Source organism: Chinchilla lanigera, unplaced genomic scaffold (genome assembly GCF_000276665.1).
Source record: "Chinchilla lanigera isolate Chin_1 unplaced genomic scaffold, ChiLan1.0 scaffold00004, whole genome shotgun sequence".
Taxonomy (NCBI): domain Eukaryota; kingdom Metazoa; phylum Chordata; class Mammalia; order Rodentia; family Chinchillidae; genus Chinchilla; species Chinchilla lanigera.
Window position 1 is genome coordinate 18,806,477 of NW_004955405.1, and position 8,961 is coordinate 18,815,437.

The 8,961-nt window shown below is 36.3% G+C and overlaps 1 long non-coding RNA gene across 1 annotated transcript; it reads left to right on the plus strand.

Moving 5' to 3' along the window:
* Positions 1–1,101: 1,101 nt before the first annotated feature.
* Positions 1,102–5,683, plus strand: LOC102020748. Its single transcript, XR_259389.1, has 2 exons — positions 1,102–1,238; positions 3,811–5,683. It is a non-coding gene; the product is annotated as an uncharacterized LOC102020748 (long non-coding RNA).
* Positions 5,684–8,961: the final 3,278 nt, after the last annotated feature.

Sequence of the window (8,961 nt, forward strand, 5' to 3'; positions counted from 1 at the left end):
TAGCAGTATTCTCATCTGTGTAGTTCCCAGATTCCCATTTCCTCATCTATACAAACGGCCAATAACTCTCATTTTGAATGCTTTATATAGGAAACAAGTTAATGAGTGTAGAATTTCTAGCACTGTAGCGCTAAAAGGAAAGTTTACATTGCATTGTGCAAATGATCCTACCATTTGTGTTCTGATGCTGTGGAAGTCTGTCAGCATTGACTGACTATGGTCACTCATTCAGGGCATGATTCAGAGGCTAAGGGAAAATATCTCAATGGCATTATTTTTTTGGGTCGGGGAAACCAAGGAGGAAATAAAACTAAAGAGGAAAACGTTATTTCTCTTTTTCTCCCTCAAACCTCACACACAAAAATATCATTTGTTTTATAAACTCACAAAAATACATTAGTAGTGATGCCTAATATTTCCAATTTGGTTAAGGCATTAAGTTTTTGTAGAAGATGATCTATATGAGCTGGGTGTGGTGGCACATGTCTGTAATCCCAGCACTTGGGAGTCTGAGGCAGGAGGATCACTGAGAGTTTGAGTTCAGCTTGGGCTACATAGTGAGTTTAGGGTTAGCTTGAACTACATCGTGAGACTGTCTCAAAATAGAAACAAAAAAGACTATATATATATATATATATATATATATATATATGAAACATTTGAGTGAGAAATCTATTTAAGGTACACATTGTTCCTAAACCTTCTTAGAAAATAAATTACTGACTCAGGAATATGAATCCTAGTGCAGAGAAATTTGAGAGAAAAGGCAGCAACTTAAGTACCTTGAATTTTATGTGAGTGGTTATTTTAAAATAGAAACAGCCTAATGCACAACTGTAACGTGAGTTATTCTTTTAAGAGTATATTACATAGTTCCAGGATTTTGGCGTAAAGATAGAGAAAAAAGAAAAAAAAATCTGTTAAGTAATAAGGACCTTATCAAAGATAACTGCTCTTAAGAATTTTATTACTGAATTGAGAAGAGATGATACTGTTTTATTGCTGTTATAATCATAGCGCTGCTTAAAAAAGTCTGGAAGCCAAATCAAACCCAACATGTTGCCTAGCAACTATAAGCAACAAACACTTTGTTTCTTAAGCTAACTGACATTAAAATACTACCAGAGATTCCTAAAAATACCTGCCTTAGCGTTCAGTTCTCAGTTAATCTTCTTATTCTTAAGCATGCTTTCTTCCCCCACTAGTCCTGACACTTTGAAGTCCCAAGATTCACTTCAGTAAGTATATCAGCAATTCACCAACGTTTCTTTTTAAATATGAATGCCTGTTATTTCAACTACTTTCAATATGCATATTCTGAAATAACAGATCAAATGCTTATAAATACAGAAACATGACAAAACTTTTCTTTTGGCTTAGGATATAAATGAGGGAGATGGTACACAGCTGAAAAGTTTTGGTTCTGTTGATGTGTGCAGGACGAAGTAGTGGCAAGTTGTCTTTTACAAATCAGTTCCTACTGACTGGGTCTTCATCCCATGGAGACATGGTTTGTGTAGGAGGTGGAGGGAATCTGTTTATGGCTGTATCACTCAGGCTGTGTCCTTAGCACAGAATTATAAAAAGTATGTCTTCTAGATCAAGGCTTTGCCTAAACAGGAAGTCTGGAGATCACCTAAATAAAGAAATGGCTGTGTGATTTGGAAGGAGATTGGGCTATGTGCCTTTTTAGAGAAACAACAGTTAAGTTTTTGAAAATATGTTTCAGAATGTTTCAGAATAATGAAAACGTTCACTATTCTCCTCAACAGACTAAGTTTTGTGTTATTATCTGTTTGTTTTTTATGAGAATCTTTTTGGTTTATGTCTTGTACTCTGAGTAACTACTTTGAAGATAATGGTTCATAGTGTATTGACTATTGTTCTCTTATTTTGTTATGAAATTTTGTTTTATTTTTCATAAAATGAAAAAGAAAGCTAAAGAGAAAAAAGAAAATATTTAATATTCAAAGGAGAATAAATGACCTTTTGGTCTCATTTGCTTGGAGAACAATGAAGATAAAGGAAGTGGGTAAGAAGTAATATAAATAGAAAATTAAATAGTTTATTTAAATTCAGAGAAATAATAATGATGCTAGGGCTGGGGATGGAGTTCAGCAGTGCAGTGCCTGCCTGGCAAGTACAAGTTTCTGAGTTCAATTCCCAGTACCAAAAACCAAAACCAAAATAATAACCAAAAACAAACAAAATGAATAGTAATGATGCTAAAATATTTATTGTACATGTATAATGTCCAGTGCATTAGGTGAATGAATATCTTACATTTAGCATTTGTATTACATTTGAAGGAAATACCTAGTACTACTCATATTAAACGTGGAGACTTAATGGGTAGAAAGTTTAGGTGTCTTTTCCTAGGTTATATTTGGAAAGTGGCAGAACCATTTTCAAATCTGAGTTTGTCTGGTACAGAGGTCTTGTTCTTGATCATGTATTTAAGTGCAATTTGTTCTTCAGTATTAACTGACCTACCTATATTAATAGTTTATTTTACTTAAAGTTTAAGATTGCCAGGCAATCAAGAAGTTAATAAATTTGTTTGAAACTAGGCCATTCTTTTTTATGAATTCGATTAAGCTATCAAGTCATAATTGATAATTCATAAGCAAACAAATACCTTCAGCTTGTGTACGTGGGTTTTTACAACAATTTGCCATAGTTACCTTGGGTCTTATATAGTTCCATTCCTCTAAAACTTAACTCAGAGCCTTAAATATAAGTATCCAGTGTAAAATTATTAAATGAATGAATACAGTTTGCATACAAATCTTGCTAGTCACATTTTAGTGGGTAAACCTTTCACTATGTGTTGAGTTTGTTAAGGGCTAGACACTGTAGCCACATAGAAGCCTGATAAAGGGGCTGGGGATTTAGCTCAGCGGCAAAAGCGCCTGCCTGGCAAGAGCAAGGTCGTGAGTTCGGTTCCCGGTACCGGAGAAAAAAACCAAAGGGAAAAAAAAAAAAAAAAAGAAGCCTGATAAATTACAGTGATGGCTAGTACATCAATAGTGCTTTATAGGTGTTAGACTCTGATTTAAATGATTTAGATACATTAGCTCATTTAATTCTTACAATTAACAAGTAACCCTATGAGATGGTTACTAGGGTCCCTATAGTACAGAGGAGGACCTGCAGCAGAAAGAACTTATGGACATATGGTTTGTAAACAATAGAGTCAGCATTTAGACCCAGGCTGTCCAGCTCCAGAGACTTACTGTTTATAGCTTACAGCTTCCACAGGGTCAAAGAAAAAGAATTAAACAATATAAACTTGACTAGAAAGCATCCAGTTGCTATTTCTTTTCCATTTTTCTTCATCTAATCTCACACTCTCCTCCAGGAAACACCCAAATCCTTCCTTCACTTCCAAGGGGTATACCTTGGGTGACTATCATAGTCATTTTGGACTGTTAGAACAAATTATTATAGACTGAATGGCTTGTCAGCAATGGAGATCTATTTCTTATAATTCTGGAGGCTAGAAGTCTGAGATCAGGGGGCCCAAGCGTGGCTGGGTTCTGGTGAGAACTTTTGTTATGGTCTGGATCAAAATGTTTCCTAAGAGACTCGTGTGTTCAGATACAGGCCTTTTGAGGTGGTGAGATCATGAGGGGTACTGGCCTCATTAACAGGTTAATCCATCAGTGATTTCATGGCTTAGTGTGAGGCCATCAGGAGGTGATTCATGGAGGAAGTAGGTCACAGGGAGCTTAACTTCAGCATTCTCACCCTCTGCCCCTTCTCTCTGGGTCTCTTCCTAACCATTTCTGCTTCCTGACCGCCATGAAGTGAGCTCCTTGGCTCCACCCTGCCCTTCCACCAGGATGCTTCTGCCCTGGAGCCAGCCTCCAATAAACTTAACCTCCAAGACTGTGGGCCAAAGCAAGTCTTTTGTTCCAGAAACAAGAAAACAACAAGATTAAAACAACTTTCTCTGGATTTATGGATTGCTGACTCCCTGTTTTATCCTCTCTTGACAGAAAGAGATTGAGAGAGGCCTCTGGGATTCCTTTAATAAGAGCACTAGTCCCATTTAGGATGACTCCTGCCTTATAATCTCATTATCTCCCAAATGTCTTACTGCCCTAAGGCTATCTGTCACATGGTGAGTGAAACTTCCAGCATGTGAATTTTGGGGGGTACAAACATTCAATCTATTGTAATAACCAAATTGTTGATACTACAATCATACATACAAGGTACTTTTGGGAGTAATAAGCAATGCCAATTCGGTCAGCCCTGACAGTGAGTATAAATTATGCTGCTCTTGAAACTGGGATTTAAGATCATCCTATATAAGCTGCAGATATATGCTTTCTTTTTCTTTGGTGCTTGGAATTATATAAAGTAAGCAATTTTATCAATCTCTATTGAAGGCTATTAAGCTGTGTCCATCATTTGCTATGAAAAAATGTGGTAATGCTTTCATAGTCCACACATATGTGTGAGTAAATTTATAAGATAATCTTGAATGTACACATATTTTTAATTTTGGTAGACATTACTAGATCACACTCTAAAGAGTTTTTATCAATACCTATTCATGTCGATATGCATGAGAGTGCCTGTCTTCCATGTATTTGTCAAGAATGTGCAATAAAATTTTGGGTCTTTGCCTATCTGATAGTTGGAAAATGCTATTTCAGCGTGGAGATTATTTGCATTTCTCTCATTTTAGTATCTTGCCTATGATCTGTTTATTCATACACCTACCTATTTTTTTCCTATTGGGTGAATAGCTTAGCTTTGATTTGTTTGAGCCTTTATTATACTTTTTTTGTGGTACTTGTTGGAAACATATTTTCCAGCTCTGTTATCTTTGTACTTTGCTGATGATAATTTTTGTTATGCAGAAATTTTTACTTGCTTTTAATTGTATTTACTTGTTCTATTATGCTTTTAGGTTTCACGTCATACTTAGAAAGTCTCACAGGGCCAGGGATATAGCTCAGTAGCACAGCGCCTGCCTGTAACACAAGGTCCTGAGTTTGATTCCCAGTACCAAAAGAAAAAAGTGTCACATATTCTAAGATCTCATTTTCTAAAAACTCACCACAGTTTCTTCTTTAATTTTAGTATTTCTGACATTTTAAAATTGATTCATTCAAAATATGTTGTGTGTAAAGGTGCTACAGATGGGATAAATGTGTTTTCTAGGTGACTACTGGCTTTTCAAACATTTATAAATCCATCTTTCCCCTACAATTGATAATGCCACTTTGTCATGAACTAAATTTTGGCAAGTATTTAGGTCTAATTCTAAGGTTTCTATCCTGGAGTCATACAGATTATAGGCCCTTGATCTTGCTGTTTAATCATGTGCAGGTAGAAATTGTTTTAATTATTATAGCTTTGTGATATGTTTTATACATCTAACACATTGAGCTCTTCCTTTTATATCAATCTCTCTTCCAGAATTGTCCTAATGTTTTTGCATGTTTAGTTTATATGTAAACTTTGGAATCAGCTTGCCCAATTGAAACAATCCTGTAACCATTTTAACAAGATCATGGGTATTGTATAAATTGTAGTTGGGAAACTTGGTGTTCTTATTATAACGTGTGTTTCTACCCAAGAACATGGTATGCCAATCTAAATCTTCTTTGGTCCTTTTTCTAAATGTTTTAAATTTTTGTTCAAATAAATTCTGCAAATTTTGTTATTTCTTGTGATTTTATCTCTTGTTCTTGCTGTTGTGCATGGGACTTTCTCCAAACCAAAAACCAAACATAAAACAATTTGCCTTCCTTTCAAAAATCTAAAATTACCCTACACTCTGTTCTATGGAGTTGAATATTCAGATATACAAAGTATGTAAAGATCCCATATAGAAATCTATACACATATACATTAGTATCTGTACATTTCTTTAAGCTATCACAGAGCATTTCATTCACAGTGAGTGTTAATTAACACCAATTTAATAAGAATAATTTGTACACCACCAGATGAATCAAGAGAATTCTAACCTAAATTTATTTCCTTTCCTTTTGTTTTTTAAATCCTCTTCCTCAGGTGTATTGAGAACAAAAAAGAAATGGGGGGGGACCTGAAAAATGCCCTGTTCACACTCCCTTGGCCCTTGAGTTCTAGGGGAAAGTTTAGGAAATCGTTTCTGTCTGTGATATACTATTGTTGGATTCAGACCATGTTTACTCAACTTATGAAAGGGAAGCCATCTCCTTTTTGGTAACAAATGTGTTTAAACTCAGATAATTCCACAACGATTATAGTGAAATAAAAACTGTGCTTTGTGTTTAGAACATGGGATTCCCTCCTTACCCACAGGTATTCTACTCACTGACACCGTCTTGCTATTCTCTTTAGTTACCCCTGCCAGGCTCTGTGGCTGAGTTAAGATTTTTCCCTTTGCCTTTCTTGGTGACATTGCTACCAGAAGGAGAGGTGTTGACACAAAACTGACAGGCACAAGACTGTCAGCTGGCAGGAGCTTGCTGCTTTTGTATCCTGGCAGAGGTTGGCCTTTTTTGATTTCTGCCCCAAATTAAGTTTTTTTGAGGAAAAGAAAACATACAAAATTTCAAAAGCTTCTATGCTCATCGTCCAAACTTTTTGTTATGATTTTGTTCCTGAAGATAATTTTAGAAAATCATTTCTGTATCATGAGAACAGAAATTTGCTCCTGGTTCTTGACAGCCCAAAGTGTTCAAGATGAGGACTTCTCTAAACAAGTGGCTTAATGTGCGGATGATTTTGAATGTTTAGAAATTCCATGCTGAATGTGAGGAGGGTAAAGTGTCACTGTGATAGGAGGTGAATATTTCTGCTTGGGCTGAATGCATACCAGTGTCTTGCAAAGGAAAATTAACTGTACAACAGTTAGGGATGTAATTAGGGTATGATTTTCTGACCAAATAGTGGCATACATAGGGCAGACTTTGAAGTGAGATAGAACAGGTTAGGAGCTATGAATTTACAATATACAAGGATCACGAGCTTGGGTATATCTCTTAATCTCCTCAGACCTCAACTTCTTCACTTATTAACTTTCTCTCTCTCCCTCTCTCTCCCTCTCTCTCTCTTTCTCTCTCTCTCTCTCTCTCTCTCTCTCTCTCTCTCTCTCTCTCTCTCTATCTCTTTGGACGCTGAGGCAAGAGGATCACTTGAGCACAGGAGTTTGAGGCCAGCCTGGGAAACATAGCAAGATCTCCATCCAAAAACAAAAACATAAACAAAATACAACAAAAGAACAACAATGACATCCAAAATACCCGCCAAACCAACCCCAAACCAAAGCCAAACCAAGAACTCACTTGACAATTTTGTTCAACTACATGGAACTGTTAGCAACAGTGAGCTGTTAATGTTAAGGCAAAGCAGCGTTGGGAACATTTCCTTAGGAACAAAAACTTTGGGCCATCTATGAATCAAAAGGGGAAAATTCAAATAATGACACCCTCCCTAAAACTGCTGTCATAAACCAGGTTTTTTTACATTATAGTATGGCAAGGAAGGTTGGTTGGAGTTTTTTTCAACAGGAATTTATTTAGTATATGGAAATACCCGAAGATGTATGACTTCAGTCCCTTTCCTCAAGGAGATTATTGTCTCCCTGAGTTCCTCATGGAGGGAATTCAAGATATCCATAAATAACACAATAAAACCCAGCTTTGAAATGAATGGAATCATGTACTGAATTCCAAAATGTGTTTCAAATAGAAAGGGTGCCAAACTAATAAAAAAAAAGGTCTCTATTCACATAATGGGAAGATCTATTGCTTCTGTTTGCCTAAAACCCTTGCTCCCATTGTCTGCCTACTTCTTTAGTAAGAATAGCTCCTCCCCAACTACGAGCACATGGTTTAGATGGGACTATCAGTCATTCCAACTTGCTCTTTACGTACTCCTCAAGCTCAACCTTCAGAGATGGACAAGTGACTTGGGTTATACTAGCATATAGCCTTACTGCTCATAAGGATTAATAACAAAGAAGGAAATGACTCAAGTCAGACTACATGGCACAAGACCCTGTCTCCACTTGTTGCTGGCATTGAATTTGGAGTCCAGTTGGTTTCATTTTTGGTCAGAAGCTGTAGGTAAGTAAGCCCGCCCAGTATGTAAAACCTTGCTTGCCTCATTTGCCTATGTTCATCACCAGAATAATGACTGCAGGCTCCAGTCAAGTCTGATTCAGGCTATCTCTCTAACAATTGCCAAAGAAATTTCTTCCTATCAGAATCACAAACAGATTAGTTAGATAAACCAGAAATAAGTCTATAAATTAAATGTATGCAATTGACTATGTAGCTTCTCTTTTTAGCAGAGTATTCTGAATATTACTGGTTACTGGATTTATGACTTGGGGCAAGTGCCTTAATTTTGCTGTATTTTGTTACATAAACTTAAAATGGGTAGAAGAAGAGCATATGCCTTATCTAGGCGGTAGGATAGGATAATGTTTAAGAACATAATCTCTGGGAGAAGGACTTCCTACAGCCAGATCCTTTCTCTATCATTTATTTGTTTATGGCTTATTGTGTTCTTCAGTGAGTTTCTTAATCTTTCATTTTTAGATGCATTAGTCTCCTTGTTTTTAAAATGATGATACTGCACACTGCAGGTTTGTACCCTCCCCCAAATTTTACATGCGAACCACTCCCCTTTGCAGGATAGTATTAGGAGGTGGGGACTTTGGGATTTATTTAGATGTAGAAGAGGACATGAGATGGGAATCTTGTACTTATGAGAAAAGTAGAAGACAAAATTTTGCTTTATCTGCCAAGTGAAGATACAAGGAGAACATGGCTCTCTATAAGTCAGGAAGCGTGCTTCCATTAGGCACTAGACCTTAATATTAGACTTATTCTGTCATGCTTGTTTAGTGTTCATGCATTTAAAACTGTTCACATAATAGGTCACATATATACTATTCATCAGTAGTATTACTATATTGTCCAATGGTAATAGGTATTAAATAGA